Raw genomic sequence first — 18,918 nt, 5'->3', positions numbered from 1 at the left:
AAGCGCATGGGAAAGGCTTCCACTGCTATGTCCAGACTGGCCAAGAGAGTGTGGGAAAATGGCGCACTGACACGGAACACAAAAGTCCGAGTGTATCAGGCCTGTGTCCTCAGTACCTTGCTCTATGGCAGCGAGGCCTGGACAACGTATGTCAGCCAAGAGCGACGTCTCAATTCATTCCATCTTCGCTGCCTCCGGAGAATACTTGGCATCAGGTGGCAGGACCGTATCTCCAACACAGAAGTCCTCGAGGCGGCCAACATCCCCAGCTTGTACACACTACTGAATCAGCGGCGCTTGAGATGGCTTGGCCATGTGAGCCGCATGGAAGATGGCAGGATCCCCAAAGACACATTGTACAGCGAGCTCGCCACTGGTATCAGACCCACCGGCCGTCCATGTCTCCGCTATAAAGACGTCTGCAAACGCGACATGAAATCCTGTGACATTGATCACAAGTCGTGCGAGTCAGTTGCCAGCGTTCGCCAGAGCTGGCGGGCAGCCATAAAGACGGGGCTAAAATGTGGCGAGTCGAAGAGACTTAGTAGTTGGCAGGAAAAAAGACAGAGGCGCAAGGGGAGAGCCAACTGTGCAACAGCCCCGACAAACAAATTTCTCTGCAGCACCTGTGGAAAAGCCTGTCACTCTAGAATTGGCCTTGATAGCCACTCCAGGCGCTGCTTCACACACCACTGACCACCTCCAGGCGCGTATCCATTGTCTCTCTAGATAAAGAGGCCCAAAAGAAAAAAAGAAGAAGCAAATACATATGCAAACTGAAATAATAACACCCCTTTTTTTTTATCCTAGTCCTCACAAACACACACTCACATACACAACCGGTTAACCGGTAAAAAGGGATTTTTGTTTACAGCTGGGATGTCCCAAAGTCAAATAGCAGGCTGCCACTAGAAATCTTTACAGGTGATGTTGATGACCAGTCGGTTTGGGTAGGCATTCAAAGAAATTCAACTACAGAAGGCTTCACATAGGTCTTCCAGCAGGTGTGCAGCAACAAAGGTTTCAGTTCTCACTCATTCGATGCCCAGTTCTTTTAAAAATGCAAGGTTTCTGCAAACATTCCGGATAGCATCAAAATACAGGAGGCAAAAGTGCAACTTGATACAGGCTTTTGCTTTTCATGAGCAAGGATTCTTCAGAGAGGTAACAGTGGGTTGGATTTTATTCTGATCTCCTGGCAAGTCAATATGCAGATCTACAACTGCCTCTTTTATTCCAAAAAGCAGCTGTCTTTTAACAGTTCAAAATGAAACTAAAAACAGTTGAGCAACAATCCTGTGACAGCTATATAAACACCAGCTGTGTTTACTTGAAGTCACATGTTGTCCAGTACTTGTTTACTGCTCAACCTTTTTGTTGATCTTCCTTTTTTAAAAAAACAGCCACAAAGTTCAGCAAAATCATGAAATCCTTTTCATATTTTAAAAATATAGATTCCCAAGTTTTAACAAAAAATGGAAACTCTCGTAACAGTGTGGAATTGTAAAGTTATTGGAAGGCATCTGTTTTCAAATTAAAACTCAACAGGGGTTGTTCTGGTTTGCAGAGTAGTGACCAGCCAAGATTTATGGTCGTCATGAGACTGGTCCACGGAAAAGTTTTCGTTTCAATATGAACTGTTAAAAAAGCCAGCTGGTGTTTGGCCAAAAACTTAAAGTTTGCTTATTGACCTGCCAGGAGACTACCTTTATCTTGAAAATTAATCCGGCATCGAGAGTGTTCCTATTTCCTTCTGTAGTTGAAGAACTTACATGTGAAATGTGTGGAACTGGAACCTTTGTTGTTGCATTTCTGCTTTAAGACCTGACTGAAGCCTTCGATAGCTGCATCTTGGAAAGCTTACCGAACCTTATCATCAACCTCACCTGGAAAGGACTGTTCTAGGAAGATCACATTGACAGCCAGCAACATCTTTGGGACACCTCACCGAAACAAAGGACTTCCTTCCATACCTACTTTTCAGCCAAAGTGTTTTTTTTAATTCCTTCTATTGCTTTGTAACGGCTGTAAACAAAAATCCCTTTTATTTTTCCTGGTTAACCAGTTGTATATATATGTGGGTGTGGGTGTGAGGGCTAGGATAAATAAGGGGCTTTAATAATTTAATTCATGTGCATGTTTACTTCCTTATTGGTTAAAACTTGGTTTATAATAAATGGATAATTTTGCTGTTTATTAAAGAAACCAGGCTGGTGTGCTTTATTCTGGGGAAAATTAGAGTGCATGATTGACTGTTTCGGTAAGTGGGAAAATTTATTGATATGCTGTGACCTGTGGAGAAGTGGTACTGAATTAACAGTGTACTGGTCCCACCTCGGTCATAATAATATAGTCAGGCTATTCATCGTGGGGTCAATGTAGCTAAGTCTCACACAATTTGCAGTTTCCAGCAGGGTTGTTGTATGCTGATCAGGTCTAGGAATTCTAGCCAATTCTTCTCTTACCTAACCCAGAACACTGAGGCTATCTGAGAAACGCTAGTGTTGTCTTGGCTGAGAAGAGCCAACTCAGTACAGGCCAGGAAGCAAACCTGGGGACTTTATGGTCTACATATGACTCGATGGATTACCTCGCTGACCTGTCATGACAGCAACTGAAAATATATTCACTCACTCTCAACTGGAGACTCCATTTATGTGACATTATGAGTTTCCAATATGTCATTTTTTGACAAATAAATTAAGTTAGTTCCTCCACTTTTCTTTTCATTAACAATATTTTGAATTGGAAGTCAGAATTTTCCATTCAATCAACTCCTGATAACTCAGTTTTTGCATTACAAAACTGAATTATATAATAACTTATTATGCAATGCAAATATAGCACATCATGAAAACGTGCGAGGTCAAAGGATGATTTTTTTTAATCCACCAGCTGGAAACTTGAATATTAAACTGGTGGAGATGAACCACTCAAACCCTGCAAGCTTTGAACTCGGCTGACTGTACTTAATTACTTAAGCCTGACGGGAGAACTATTGTGGGAAGGGAACTTTCCAGAAAGGACAGAAACCTCCTTCAGATTTATGGTTGTCATGAGACTGCTCCTCTGGAAAAAATTTAGTTTCAATTTGAACTGTTTAAAAAAAGCCAGTTGGTGTTTGGCCAAAAAACAGAAGTTGTTTGCTTATTGACCTACCAGGAGACTACCAGCCCATCTTTCTCTTGAAAAGGAATCCTGCATCAAGAATGTTCCTATTTCCTCCTGTAGTTGAAGAAAGCCTGCATGATTAAAGAACTTGCATGTCAAATGTGTGGAACTGGAACCTTTGTTGCTGCATTACTGCTTTAAAACCTGACTAAAGCCTTCTATAGCTGCATCTTTTTGGAAAGAACAGACAGAAACCTCCTTCAGATATACAGTAGAGAACTTTTTGGAAAGAGCAGACCGAGATCGCCCTCAAAGGGATTCAAAGGATTGCTGTCTCCCGGCAAACCACTGAATCAGTATTCACCTTGACAAACTGGAAGCCGCAGAATCACTGAATCAGCATCCACATCTTCAAGCCGCAAGACTAAGGACCACTGAATTAAGCCTGAAGCCAGCCAAGTCACCAACCTCCGCAGACGGTACACTTTAATTTCTGTGGACTCTAATTTGACCAATCTATCCTTATCCACTCTGTAACCTATTTGCGTGTGTCTGTCTTTTTTTTCTATTCATTCAGGGATGTGGGCGCCACTGGCTAAGCCAGCATTTATTGCCCATCCCTAATTGCCCTTGAGAAGGTGGTGGTGAGCTGCCTTCTTGAACCGCTGCAGTACATTTGGGGTAGGTATACCCACAGTGCTGTTAGGAAGGGAGTTCCAGGATTTTGACCCAGCGACAGTGAAGAAACGGCGATATAGTTCCAAGTCAGGATGGTGTGCGACTTGGATGGGAACTTGCAGGTGGTGGTGTTCCCATGTATTTGCTGCCCTTGTCCTTCTAGTTGGTTGATTTCGCGGGTTTGGAAGGTGCTGTCTAAGGAGCTTTGGTGCATTGCTGCAGTGCATCTTGTAGATGGTACACACTGCTGCTACAGTGCGTCAGTGGTGGAGGGAGTGAATGTTTGTAGATGGGGTGCCAATCAAGCGGGCTGCTTTGTCCTGGATGGTGTCGAGCTTCTTGAGTGTTGTTGGAGCTGCACCCATCCAGACAAGTGGACAGTATTCCATCACACTCCTGACTTGTGCCTTGAAGATGGTGGACAGGCTTTGGGGTGTCAGGAGGTGAGTTACTCGCCACAGGACTCCTTGCCTCTGACCTGCTCTTGTAGCCAAGGTATTTATATGGCTACTCCAGTTCAGTTTCTGGTCAATGGTAGTCCCTAGGATGTTGATAGTGGGGGATTCAGCGATGGTAATGCCGTTGAATGTCCAGGGGAGATGGTTAGATTCTCTCTTGTTGGAGATGGTCGTTGCCTGGCACTTGTGTGGCGCGAATGTTACTTGCCACTTATCAGCCCAAGCCTGGATATTGTCCAGGTCATGCTGCATTTCTACACGGACTGCTTCAGTATCTGAGAAGTCACGAATGGTGCTGAACATTGTGCAATCATCAGCGAACATCCCCACTTCTGACCTTATGATTGATGGTAGGCCATTGATGAAGCAGCTGAAGATGGTTGGGCCTAGGACACTACCCTGAGGAACTCCTGCAGTGATGTCCTGGAGCTCAGATGATTGACCTCCAACAACCACAACCATCTTCCTTTGTGCTAGGTATGACTCCAGCCAGCAAAGGGTTTTCCCCGATTCCCAATGACCTCAGTTTTGCTAGGGCTCCTTGATGCCATACTCGGTCAAATACTGCCGTGATGTCAAGGGCAGTCACTCTCACCTCACCTCTCGAGTTCAGCTCTTTTGTCCATGTTTGAACCAAGGCTGTAATGAGGTCAGGAGCTGAGTGGCCCTGGCAGAACCCAAACTGAGCGTCACTGAGCAGGTTATTGCTAAGTGCCGCTTGATGGCACTGTTGATGACACATTCCATCACTTTACTGATGATTGAGAGTAGGCTGATGGGGCGGTAATTGGACGGGTTGGACTTGTCCTGCTTTTAGTGGACAAGACATACCTGTACATTCCACATTGCAGGGTAGATGCCAGTGTTGTAGCTGTACTGGGACAACTTGGCTAGGGGAGCGGCAAGTTCTGGAGCACAGGTCTTCAGTACTATTGTCGGAATATTGTCAGGGCCCATAGCTTTTGCAGTATCCAGTACCTTGAATCGTTTCTTGATATCACGCGGAGTGTTTCGAATTGGCTGAAGTCTGGCATCTGTAATGCTGGGGACTTCAGGATGAGGCCGAGATGGATCATCAACTCGGCACTTCTGGCTGAAGATTGTTGCAAATGCTTCTGCCTTATCTTTCGCACTGATGTGCTGGGCTCCCCCATCATTGAGGATGGGGATATTTGTGGAACCACTTCCTCCAGTTAGTTGTTTAATTGTCCACCACCATTCACGGCTGGATGTAGCAGGACTGCGGAGCTTACATCTGATCCGTTGGTTTGGGATCGCTTAGCTCTGTCTATCGCATGCTGCTTACGCAGTTTGGCATGCAGATAGACCTGTGTTGTAGCTTCACCATGTTGACACCTCATTTTGAGGTATGTCTGGTGCTGCTCCTGGCATGCCCTCCTGCACTCTTCATTGAACCAGGGTTGGTCTCCTGGCTTGATGGTAATGATAGAGTGGGGGATACGCCAGGCCATGAGGTTACAGATTGTGGTTGAGTACAATTCTGCTGCTGCTGATGGCCCACAGCGCCTCATGGATGCCCAGTTTTGCATTGCTAGATCTGTTCAAAATCTATCCATTTAGCACGGTGATAGTGCCACACAACACGATGGAGGGTATCCTCAATGCGAAGGCGGGACTTCATCTCCACAAGGACTGTGCGGTGGTCACTCCTACCAATACAGTCATGGACAGAAGCATCTGCGGCAGGCAGATTGGTGAGGACGAGGTCAAGTATGTTTCTCCCTCGTGTTGGTTCCCTCACCACCTGCCGCAGACCCAGTCTAGCAGCTATGTCCTTTAGGGCCCGGCCAGCTCGGTCAGTAGTGGTGCTACCGAGCCACTCTTGGTGATGGACATTGAAGTCCCCCACCCAGAGTACATTTTGTGCCCTTGCCACCCTCAGTGCTTCCTCCAAGTGGTGTTCAACATGGTGGAGTACTGAGTCATCAGCTGAGGGAGGGCGGTAGGTGGTAATCAGTAGGAGGTTACCTTGCCCATGTTTGACCTGATGCCATGAGACTTCATGGGGTCTGGAGTCGATGTTGAGGACTCCCAGGGCAACTCCCTCCCTACTGTATCCCACTGTGCCACCACCTCTTTTGGGTCTGTCCTGCCGGTGGGACAGGACATACCTGGGGATGGTGATGGCAGTGTCTGGGACATTGTCTGTAAGGTATGATTCCGTGAGCATGACTATATCAGGCTGCTGCTTGACTAGTCTGTGGGACAGCTCTCCCAACTTTGGCACAAGCCCCCAGATGTTATTAAGGAGGACTTTGCAGGGTCGACAGGGCTGGGTTTGCCATTGTCGTTTCCGGTGCCTCGGCCGATGCAGAGTGGTCCGTCCGGTTTTATTCCTTTTTATTGACTTCGTAGCGGTTAGGTACAACTGAGTGGCTTGCTGGGCCATTTCAGAGGGCATGTATGAGTTAACCATATTGCTGTGGGTCTGGAGTCACATGTAGGCCAGACCAGTTAAGGACAGCAGATTTGCTTCCCTAAAGGACATTAGTGAACCAGATGGGTTTTTACAACAATCGACAATGGTTTCATGGCCATCATTAGACTCGCTTTTAATTCCAGATTTATTAATTAAATTCAAATTCTACCTTCTGCTGTGGTGGGATTCGAACACATGTCCCTACAGAAATACCCTGGGTCTCTGGGTTACTAGTCCAGTGATAATACCACTACGCCACTGCCTACCCCTCTGTGTGAGTGTCTGTGTGTGAGAGAGTTGGAGCATATTTTATTTTTTACTTAGATCGATTTAAGTACAATAAAGTTAACCTCTTTCTTTGTTAAACTCAAGAAAACCTGTCCGATTGGCTCTTTTATGATTATGACACGTATACAGTTCAACACTCACTGAATTGGTCCACCTATGAAAACTACAGAGAGGTGAACCTCTTCAAGGAGTTCAAAAACTCATTTCCCCTTTCCATTAAAACTCACGTGGATGAACAAAAGGTTCCAAGAGCCAGGCAGGCAGCAACCCTGGCTGATAATTATCAGCCTGTCCATAAGTCCATGCCCCAAGGGAAACCCCTCTTCACCTCCAAAAAGCTGAAAAGGATAGAAGATAGGAGGGTGATGGAAGGATGAGCAGAAGGGAAAGCTGGAAATACAGGTGGCCCTCCTCAGCCCAAAAAGGAAGGTTCTGAGAACAGGAGTGATGCCTAAAAGCATGTATCTTTCCAATGCAACAAGGCAGGTTACCTTGAATCTGACTGCTGAAAGTTACGGGGAAAACCCATCGGATAAGACAGGGTACACCAGACCAGTGCAGGAAAAGGGGCCCTGATGAAAAGCACAGCAGACTAGACTGTGGCTCTAACTGTGGCAGTAAAGTCCCTGTAAAAGTACCACCGCTGTGAGTGAGAAACTTTAACAAAATCCATGAGAGCTACAATGATTTTGTGTGCTAAGGAAAAGTGACCCCATATGTCTCAAGTGAGGCAAGTAAGCTCATAGTCATTCATAGGGATAGAGGAGCCACCTAATCCCTTCTCCTGCGAAATTGCATGACATTCCCCCCCAGAGAGTGCACTGAATGCTGGAATATTAGTCAGCAGTATCGGGGGAAAGTATATGCCCATACCTTTATATTGAGTGCACCTGGAGTGTTTATTTCAGGACCGGTAACCATGAGGATTGTCCCTCGCTTACCTGTGGACAGCGTCAACCAGCTCCTTGGTAATGACCTGGCGGCAGCAAAGGTGGTATCTTCCCCAGTGGTGTAAGAGAGGCCAAAAGAGGTCAAGGAGACAGAGCAGTTACAGAAGGTCACTGGCATTTTCCCTGACCATGTGGTGACCTGGTCCATAGCCAAACAAGGTCCATCAGAGACGACTAAACTGGCACTGCAGACGGATGATCCTACTGTCTGGTTATCTGAAACCTTCTTTGGGAATTTAGAGGAACTAAAGGAAATGTTAAGCAGGTCTTCCTTGGTTGAGGCTCAGCAAGCTGGTCCAATGTTAAAAAAAGTTAGCACAGACTGTCCAAACTGAAGCTGAAGCAGAGGGAGTTCCAGTGTGCTACTATTTAAAGAATGAGGTGCTGATGAGGAAGTGGAAATCTCCTCACAGACCTGCGGATGAAGAATAGACAGTGGTCCACTTGGTCGTGGTGCGGCTGAGGTACTGTAGGGAAATACTGAGGATAGCCCACTAAATTCCAATGGCTGGACATGTAAGCAACCAAAAAGCCCAATTCCGCACAAGACAGCATTTTACTGGTCACAACTCCACAAGGATGTGGTGGAGTCCTGTAAAATTTGCTACACGTACCAGGTTGTGGAGAAGCCCCAACCTGAAATAAAACCTGCATCCCTAATTCCCATACTTGCCTTTGGGGAACCATTCAGCAGAGTGCTGGTGGATTGTGTGGGGACCCTGCCGAAAACAAAAGGATAAAACAAAACCAGTATTTTCTCACCATTATGGATGTGATCACCTGATTTCCAGAGGCTATTCCCCCAAGAACTATCTCTGCCAAGGTAGTGGTGGAGGGGCGAACCCAATTCTTCACCCGATATGGGCGGCCTGCTGAGATTCAGTCGGATCAGGGCACAAGTCTTTGTTTCAAAAGGTCATGGGTAATCTAGGCATAACCCAGCTAAAGTCACAGAGTCATACAACACAGAAATGGACCCTTGGGCCTATCGTGTCCATGCTGGCCATTAAACACCTGTCTATTCTAAATGCCATTTTCCAGCACTTGGCCCATGGCCTTGTATGCTATGGTATTTCAAGTGCTCAACTAAGTACTTCTTAAATGTTGTGATGGTTCCTGCCTCTACCATCCCTTCAGGCAGTGTGTTCCAGATTCCAACCATCCTCTGGGTGAAAACATTTTTCCTCAAATCCCCTCTAAATCTCCTAGCCCTTACCGTAAATCTATGCTCCCTGGTTATTGACCCTTCCGCTAAGGGAAAAAGTTTCTTCCTATCTAACCTATCCATGCCCCTCATAATTTTATATACCTCAATCAGGTCCCCCCTCAGCCTTCTCTGCTCTATGGAAAACAACCCTTGCCTATCCAGTCTCTCTTTATAGCTGAAGTACTCCAGCCCAGGAAACATCCTGGGTGAATCTCCTCTGCACCCTCTCCAGTGCAATCACATCCCTCCTATAGTGTGGCGGCCAGAACTGTACACAGTACTCCAGCTGTGGCCTAACTAGCATTTCATATAGCTCCATCATAACCTCCCTGCTCTTATATGCTATGTCTCGGCTAATATACCTTCCTATCCACCTTATCTAACTGTGCCACCGCCTTCAGTGATCTACGGTCAAGTACACCAAGGTCCCTCTGACCCTCTGTACTTCCTAGGGTCCTACCATCCATTGTATATTCCCTTGCCTTGTTAGTCCTCTCAAAATGCATCAACTCACACTTCTCAGGATTAAATTCCATTTGCCACTGCTCTGCCCATCTTATCAGCCCATCTATATTGTCCTGTAACCTAAGGCTTTCCTCCTCACTATTTACGACACCACCAATTTTTGTGTCATCTGTGAACTTACTGATCATACCTCTTATATTCACGTCTAAGTAATTAATGTACACTATAAACAGCAAGGGTCCCAGCACCGATCCCTGTGGTACACCACTGGTCACAGGCTTCCAATCGCAAAAACAACCCTCGACCATCACCCTCTGCCTCTTGCCAATAAGCCAATTTTGTATCCAATCCTCAGCCCACCATCCAGTCACAAGATGCTTTGGAATGGTATCACCAGACCCTAAAGATAATGATCGGGGCATACTGCTACGAATACCCCCATGGCTAGGACAAAGGGCTGTGATTTATTCTGTTTGCTGCCAGGGACTCACCAAATGAGTCCACTGGCTTTAGTTCCTTTGAATTAGTTTATGGATACAAGATGAGAGGTCCCCTTAAACTAATCAAGGAGAATTAAACTGTCCGGTTAGCTAACAGTGAAATGTTAGGGAGGTTAGACACCATACTCTCCTACCTAAATGCAGGACAAAGAGGAGACCTAACAAGGCTGCTCACAGCATTTAAACAGACCTGCAGGGACAAACCAAGGTGCACAACATTAGCTCTACATGATGCAGATGTGGGAGACACCCCTCCAATAAAACAAAATCCCTATCACCTCGGTCCTGGAACCATCCTCTTTCCTGACTGCCTGACAGATCTGTGCTTGTTTGTCCCCTTTCCGACTCCAACCTCAGAACAAATCGTTTTTATGCACGCCACTCCCACCACTGATTGAACTCACATTACTCTCAACAATCTTGCTCCTGGGGCCACATTCAAGATCTTCCTTTTGGCTAAATGTTCCACCGATTGTAATATTACAGGCCTAAGGTACCAGGTTAAATTCACCATCTACTATACCTAGTTAACTGAGGCAGCAATTAGAGAACAAATAACCTCAGCTCTCGAGCATGGAAGAGACACCATCATCTCTATTTCTCTTTTCTGGTCATTATTCACTAACTACTTTTAGAAAGTGAATGTTTGTCTGTAATAAGATTACTGATATCGATAATCAGATTGCAATTGGCTTTGATATTCTCCAGTCAAATAATCTGCCAGGACTCTCCATTTGAGTTTTCATTTCAAGTAAGGGAAGGTATGGAGCAGAAAGGTGAAGAGAGAAAAATAAATTAGACAAATACTTTCGACTAAGTACCCTTGCAGCTGGTTGCTATTAGCCTGAACTGGTGTTAAACATCCAGGCTCCTGAGGTGCAAACATAATTTTCAACCTACTGAGTCAGACAGCCCACTAAAAACTGCTGTTAATTTTATTTGTCTTACAAATTTGGAATCATCACTCGAAGTAGGTTGTTGCAGCTTGAATATAAAGAATATGCAAGAAAAATATTAGCAAATGATCTGCACATTAAAAATATTTTTGCGCTATATTGGAACATTGCTTTTTAGCACAGCACTGTGAAGAAGGATCTGAATAAAGATTTTTGTAGGCAGTTTTAAAAGTCTAGATATGGCCTTGATGCACACTATGAGCTGGATTTTGTTCTCCCCCAGGCATTTGTTCCCTGGCAGGTGGGCTCCTGAAGATGGCTCTGGATGAGGCCTGCCACAGACCTAGATGACAGCAGGGCCCGGCCCGATCCTCCCGGCGGCGATGAGGCTTCTTGGCAGCACCTGCGCCACTGGGCGACCTGACCACAATTTAAATATTCCAACGAATAAAATGAATACATTTAAATAGACTTACCTACGATCTTGAGAGCCCCGCCGCGATCTTTGGCGTGGCGGCCAGCACTCACACGCCTTCAAATCCCCGTCCGGGGAAAAATGGCACCACGCTCGTGGGGGTGGGGGGGGGGGTGGGGTGGGGAGGGAGGAGGTAAAGATTTTCAGTGTAATGGGGGGGGTGGGGACATGGTCAATTAAATGTAATGAGTGTATGGGATGTTGACAAGGATTGACCTTTAAACTTTGTGCAGTTGTGGGCAGGCGGGGGGAGGTCAGCCGTAAAAAGGTAAGTGTTGGTGGGGGGGGGGGGGGGGGGCCGGGCAAATAGTTACTGTAGTTGTTATGGGGGTGTGGGAAAGGGGCGTTAAATTTATTTAATTTTGGGGTATTACTTCTTTAAAAATTTAAATGCACCGGGCAAGGCTGGCTGCCCTTTAAAAATTACACCAGCGCCTGCGCACAGGCCGTTGATGCCATTGCTCGCGATGGATAGCCTGCTCCCTCCATGTGAATGGGGAGTCGGGTGGGGCGGGCCAGTCCAGCCATTTAAATGAGCTGCCACGTGGGTGATTGCAGCGGCTCTTTGGTGTGTGGCCCGCGCAGGTGGGCTGCCATTTTTTGAGCTCACCGCTGATGACACTGGGAGTATCTGCCTATGGACAATTAAAAAAACAGTATTAAAACAGCTCCACAACTGCAGCATTTGTGATGGAAGTATTTCCACGGCTGACTGTCAGCCATGCCTCAGTTGGGAGCACTCTTGCCTCTAAGAGTCAGACGGTTCCGGGTTGAAGTCCAATCCAGGACTTAAGCACAAAAATTAAGGCTGAAACTTCAGAGCAATGCTGAGGGAGTGCTGCACTGCTGGAGGCGCCGTCTTTCAGATGAGACATTAAAACCGAGACCCCGTCTTCCCTCTCAGATGGGCATACAAAATCCCATAGTACTGTTTCAAAGAAGGGTCGTAGTCAATATTCATCCCTCAACCATCATTACAAAAACAGATTTTCTGGTCATTATCATATTTCTTATTGCCGGAGCTTGCTATGTGCAAATTAGCTGCCGTGTTTCCCACATTACAATAGTGACTATACGCCAAAAGGACTTCACTGGCTGTAAAGTGCTTTGAGATGTCCAGTGGTCGTGAAAAGCCCTATATAAATGGAAGTCTTTCTTTCCTTCATTTCAATTGCAGAGGAACAAGTCATCAGACTAATGAAAAAAACAAGAAAATCTAAAACATGCACAACAAAACAGACTGAATCCATCAGAACAGTCCCCCAAAAACACACTTCTTTACTTCTCCTCAATCAGTAACCTCATGGCCTGGCATATTCCCTCACTATACCCTGAGGCACAGTGTGGCTTTCGTGCAGAGAGATCGACTATTGACATGCTGTTCTCCCTTCGTCAGATACAGGAGAAATGCCGTGAACAACAGATGCCCCTCTACATTGCTTTCATTGATCTCACCAAAGCCTTTGACCTCGTCAGCAGACGTGGTCTCTTCAGACTACTAGAAAAGATCGGATGTCCACCAAAGCTACTAAGTATCATCACCTCATTCCATGACAATATGAAAGGCACAATTCAACATGGTGGCTCCTCATCAGAGCCCTTTCCTATCCTGAGTGGTGTGAAACAGGGCTGTGTTCTTGCACCCACACTTTTTGGGATTTTCTTCTCCCTGCTGCTTTCACATGCGTTCAAATCCTCTGAAGAAGGAATTTTCCTCCACACAAGATCAGGGGGCAGGTTGTTCAACCTTGCCCGTCTAAGAGCGAAGTCCAAAGTACGGAAAGTCCTCATCAGAGAACTCCTCTTTGCTGACGATGCTGCTTTAACATCTCACACTGAAGAATGCCTGCAGAGTCTCATCGACAGGTTTGCGTCTGCCTGCAATGAATTTGGCCTAACCATCAGCCTCAAGAAAACGAACATCATGGGGCAGGATGTCAGAAATGCTCCATCCATCAATATTGGCGACCACGCTCTGGAAGTGGTTCAAGAGTTCACCTACCTAGGCTCAACTATCACCAGTAACCTGTCTCTAGATGCAGAAATCAACAAGCGCATGGGTAAGGCTTCCACTGCTATGTCCAGACTGGCCAAGAGAGTGTGGGAAAATGGCGCACTGACACGGAACACAAAAGTCCGAGTGTATCAGGCCTGTGTCCTCAGTACCTTGCTCTACGGCAGCGAGGCCTGGACAACGTATGCCAGCCAAGAGCGACGTCTCAATTCATTCCATCTTCGCTGCCTTCGGAGAATACTTGGCATCAGGTGGCAGGACTATATCTCCAACACAGAAGTCCTTGAAGCGGCCAACACCCCCAGCTTATACACACTACTGAGTCAGCGGCGCTTGAGATGGCTTGGCCATGTGAGCCGCATGGAAGATGGCAGGATCCCCAAAGACACATTGTACAGCGAGCTCGCCACTGGTATCAGACCCACCGGCCGTCCATGTCTCCGTTATAAAGACATCTGCAAACGCGACATGAAATCGTGTGACATTGATCACAAGTCGTGGGAGTCAGTTGCCAGCATTCGCCAGAGCTGGCGGGCAGCCATAAAGACAGGGCTAAATTGTGGCGAGTCGAAGAGACTTAGTAGTTGGCAGGAAAAAAGACAGAGGCGCAAGGGGAGAGCCAACTGTGCAACAGCCCCAACAAACAAATTTCTCTGCAGCACCTGTGGAAGAGCCTGTCACTCCAGAATTGGCCTTTATAGCCACTCCAGGCGCTGCTTCACAAACCACTGACCACCTCCAGGCGCGTATCCATTGTCTCTCGAGATAAGGAGGCCCAAAAGAAAAGAAAAAAAGAAAGAATACCATTACCATCAAGCTGGGGAACCAACCCTGGTTCAATGAAGAGTGCAGGAGAGCATGCCAGGGGCAGCACCAGGTATACCTCAAAAGAGATGTCAGCCTGGTGAAACTACAACAGAGGTCTACTTGCATGCCAAACAGCAGAAGAAGCATGCAGTAAACAGAGCTAAGTGATCCCACAACCAACGGATCAGATCTAAACGCTGCAGTCCTGCCACATCGAGTTGTGAAAGGTGGTGGACAATTAAATAACTGACAGGAGGAGGAAGAGGCTCCACAAATATCCCCATCCTCAATGATGGGGTAGCCCAGCACATCAGTGCAAAAGATAAGACTGAAGCATTTGCATCCATCTTCAGCCAGAAGTGCCGAGTGGATGATCCATCTTGGCCTACCAAGCAGCACTTGCTCAGCAATAACCTGCGCACTGATGCTCAGTTTGGGTTCCGCGAGGGCCACTCAGCTCCTGACCTCATTACCGCCTTAGTCCAAACATCGACAAAAGGGCTGAATTCAAGACGTGAGGTGAGAGTGGCTCCCTTGACATCAAGGCAACATTTGACCAAGTATGGCATCAAGGAGCCCCAGCAAAAATGGAGTCAATGGGAATCAGAGGGAAAACTCTCCGCTGGTTGGAGTTATACCAAGCACAAAGGAAGATGGCTGCGGTTGTTGGAGGTCAATCATCTCAGTCCCAGGACATCACTGCAGGAGTTCCTCAGGGTGTTGTCCTAGGCCCATCCAACTTTAGCTGCTTCATCAATGATCTTCCTTCAATCATAAGGTCAAAAGTGGGGATGTTCGCTGATGATTGCACAATGTTCAGAACCATTTGCGACTCCTCAGATACTGAAGCAGCCCATGTCCAGATGCAGCAAGACCTGGACAACATCCAGGCTTGGGCTGATTACTGGCAAATAACATGTGCGCCACACAAGTACCAGACAATGATCATCTCCAACATGAGAGAATCTAATCATCTCCCCTTAATGTTCAATGGCATTACGATCAGTGAATCCCCCCACTATCAACGTCCTGGTGGGCTACCATTGACCAGAAACAGAACTGGACCAGCCACATAAATGCTGTGGCTACAAGAGCAGATCAGAGGCTGGAAGTTCTGCGGCAAGTAACTCACCTCCTGTCTCCCCAATGCCTGACCACCATCTACAAGGCACAAGTCAGGAGTGTGACAGAATACTCTCCACTTGCCTGGATGGGTGCAGCTCCAACAACACTCAAGAAGCTTGACACCATCCAGGACCCCATCCACCACCTTCAACATTCACTCTCTCCACCACCGACGCACAGTGGCAGCAGTGTGTACCATCTACAAGATGCACTGCAGCAACGCACCAAGGCTCCTTAGAAAGCACCTTCCAAACCCACGACCTCTACCACCTAGAAGGACAAGGGCAGCAGGTGCATGGGAACACCATAACCTGTAAGTTCCCCTCCAAGCCACATATCATCCTAACTTGGAACTATATTGTCATTCCTTCACTTACTGGGTCAAAATCCTTGAACTCCCTTCCTAACAGCACTGTTGGTAACCTACACCACCAGCTCACCATCACCTTCTCAAGGGCAATTAGGGATGGGCAATAAACACTGGCCTAGCCTGCGATGTCCATATCCCACAAACAAGTATAAAAATGTGGGAAACTATATACATGAATCTGACATTTTATGCTCAAAAGGTCAGAAGCCTTCCTATAAAACTCTCACCAATTTGCAATTAAAGATCACAGTTCTTTTGTTCCCCTACTTACAGGGACAAAGAGTGAAAAAGTAGTATTTCATTAATCTTCCAATTACTTATTTTGAGGAAATCCCACAGCAGTTCTAACAACAGACTTAAACAAACACAGCTAACATTTAAGTATGGGATTTCCAAACTAAAACATTTTAACATGTTAAAAAAAGTTGAAGTAAAAGCACCTGTTTCTTTATGACAACTCGTTTAATAAAGCTCCCAGAAAATCATTGCTGCAATTTTTTTCATAGAATTTGTTGCAGTTTGCTTTGGGATCCAACACTCCTATACATAATTGACAGGTATTTCTAATTGCATGATTGAGTTGAGATTCAGTATTCCCCCCCCATATTTTGGAACTTGTCTCATTTGAGGAAACTAGAAAGGGGAGTTAATGAATAGAGGGAAGGGAGGTATGGAAGGAGGGAGTGAGGTTGGCATGGAGAGAGGGAAGAAGGGAGGGAGGAAGAAATTATGAAGGGAGGGAGGGAGGGAGAAGGGCAGAAAGGAGGGAGGAAGGAAGGAAGGGAGGGAGGAAAAGAAGGGAAGGGAGGAAAGGAAGAGGGAAAGAAAGGGAAAAGAGGGGGAAAGGACGGAAGGTGGGATGAAGGAAGGGTGAGAGGGAGAGGGAGGGAGGCAGGAAGGAAGGGGGAGGGAGGAAGGAAGGGAGGGAGGAAGGAAGGGAGGGAGGAAGGAAGGGAGGGAGGAAGGAAGGGAGGGGGGAGGAAGGGAGGGGGGAGGAAGGGAGGGGGGAGGAAGGGAGGGGGGAGGAAGGGAGGGGGGAGGAAGGGAGGGGGGAGGAAGGGAGGGGGGAGGAAGGGAGGGGGGAGGAAGGGAAGGGGGAGGAAGGGAAGGGGGAGGAAGGGAAGGGGGAGGAAGGGAGGGGGGAAGGAAGGGAAGGGGGAGGAAGGGAGGGGGAAGGAAGGGAGGGGGGAGGAAGGGAGGGGGGAGGAAGGGAGGGGGGAGGAAGGGAGGGGGGAGGAAGGGAGGGGGAGAAGGAGGGGGAGGAAGGGAGGGGGAGGAAGGGAGGGGGGAGGGAGGAAGGGAGGGGGGAGGGAGGAAGGAAGGGGGAGGGAGGAAGGAAGGGGGAGGGAGGAAGGAAGGGGGAGGGAGGGAGGGAGGAAGGGGGAGGGAGGAAGGAAGGAAGGGGGAGGGAGGAAGGAAGGGGGAGGGAGGGAGGGAGGGAGGGGGGAAGGGGGAAGGAAGGAAGGAAGGAGAGGGAGGGTGGAAGGGAGGGGGAGGGAGGAAGGAAGGAGGGGAGGGAGGAAGGAAGGGGGAGGGAGGAAGGAAGGGGGAGGGAGGAAGGAAGGGGGAGGGAGGAAGGAAGGGGGAGGGAGGAAGGAAGGGGGAGGGAGGAAGGAAGGGGGAGGGAGGAAGGAAGGGGGAGGGAGGAAGGGGGAGGGAGGGAGGGAGGGGAAGGGAGGGAGGGAGGGGGGAAGGGGAAGGGAGGGAGGAAGGAAGGGGGAGGGAGGAAGGGGAAGGGAGGAAGGGGAAGGGAGGAAGGGAGAGGGAGGAAGGGGAAGGGAGGAAGGGGAAGGGAGGAAGGGGAAGGGAGGAAGGGGAAGGGAGGAAGGGGAAGGGAGAGGGAGGAAGGAAGGAAGGGGGAGGGAGGAAGGACGGAAGGGGGAGGGAGGAAGGAAGGAAGGGGGAGGGAGGAAGGAAGGAAGGGGAGGGAGGAAGGAAGGAAGGGGGAGGGAGGGAGGAAGGAAGGAAGGGGGAGGGAGGGAGAAAGGAAGGGGGAGGGAGGGAGAAAGGAAGGGGAGGGAGGGAGAAAGGAAGGGGGAGGGAGGGAGAAAGGAAGGGGGAGGGAGGGAGAAAGGAAGGGGGAGGGAGGGAGGAAGGAAGGGGGAGGGAGGGAGGGAGGAAGGGGGAGGGAGGGAGGAAGGAAGAGGGAGGGAGGGAGGGAGGAAGAGGGAGGGAGGGAGGGAGGAAGAGGGAGGGAGGGAGGGAGGAAGAGGGAGGAGGGAGGGAGGAAGAGGGAGGGAGGGAGGAAGAGGGAGGGAGGGAGGAAGAGGGAGGGAGGGAGGGAGGAAGAGGGAGGGAGGGAGGGAGGAAGAGGGAGGGAGGGAGGGAGGAAGAGGGAGGAGGAAGAGAGGGAGGGAGGAAGGAAGAGGGAGGAGGGAGGGAGGAAGAGGGAGGGAGGGAGGGAGGGAGGGAGGGAGGAAGAGGGAGGGAGGGAGGGAGGAAGAGGAGGGAGGAAGAGGGAGGGAGGGAGGAGGGAGGGAGGGAGGGAGGAAGAGGAGGGAGGAGGAGAAGAGGGAGGGAGGAAGAGGGAGGAAGAGGGAGGGAGGGAGGGAGGGAGGGAGGAAGAGGGAGGGAGGGAGGGAGGAAGGAAGAGGGAGGGAGGGAGGAAGGAAGAGGGAGGAAGGAAGGGGGAGGGAGGAAGGAAGGGGGAGGGAGGGAGGGAGGGAGGAAAGAAGGAAGGGGGGGGGAGGGAGGGAGGAGGAAGGGGGAGGGAGGGAGTAAGGAAGGGGAGGGAGGGAGGGAGGAAGGAAGGGGGAGGGAGGGAGGAAGGAAGGGGGAGGGAGGGAGGGAGGAAGGAAGGGGGAGGGAGGGAGGAAGGAAGGGGGAGGGAGGGAGGAAGGAAGGGGGAGGGAGGAGGAAGGAAGGGGGAGGGAGGGAGGAAGGAAGGGGAGGGAGGAAGGGGAAGGGAGGAAGGGGAAGGGAGGAAGGGGAAGGAGGAAGGGGAGGGAGGAAGGGGAAGGGAGAGGGAGGAAGGGAGAGGGAGGAAGGACGGAAGGGGAGGGAGGAAGGAAGGAAGGGGGAGGGAGGAAGGAAGGAAGGGGGAGGGAGGAAGGAAGGAAGGGGGAGGGAGGGAGGAAGGAAGGGGGAGGGAGGAGGAAGGAAGGGGGAGGGAGGGAGGAAGGAAGGGGGAGGGA

General features: G+C 48.9%; 1 protein-coding gene across 10 annotated transcripts in view; it reads right to left on the bottom strand.

The window, feature by feature from the left end:
* Positions 1-18,918, bottom strand: part of LOC137369760 (intermembrane lipid transfer protein VPS13B-like) — a 1,379,747-nt gene that overhangs the window by 617,841 nt on the left and 742,988 nt on the right. The gene's annotated exons all lie outside the window — the stretch shown is intronic.

Source organism: Heterodontus francisci, chromosome 5, assembly GCF_036365525.1.
Source record: "Heterodontus francisci isolate sHetFra1 chromosome 5, sHetFra1.hap1, whole genome shotgun sequence".
Classification (NCBI taxonomy): Eukaryota; Metazoa; Chordata; class Chondrichthyes; order Heterodontiformes; family Heterodontidae; genus Heterodontus; species Heterodontus francisci.
The sequence above is the reverse complement of the archived record's forward strand: the minus strand, read 5'-3'. Positions and strand labels throughout refer to the sequence as shown.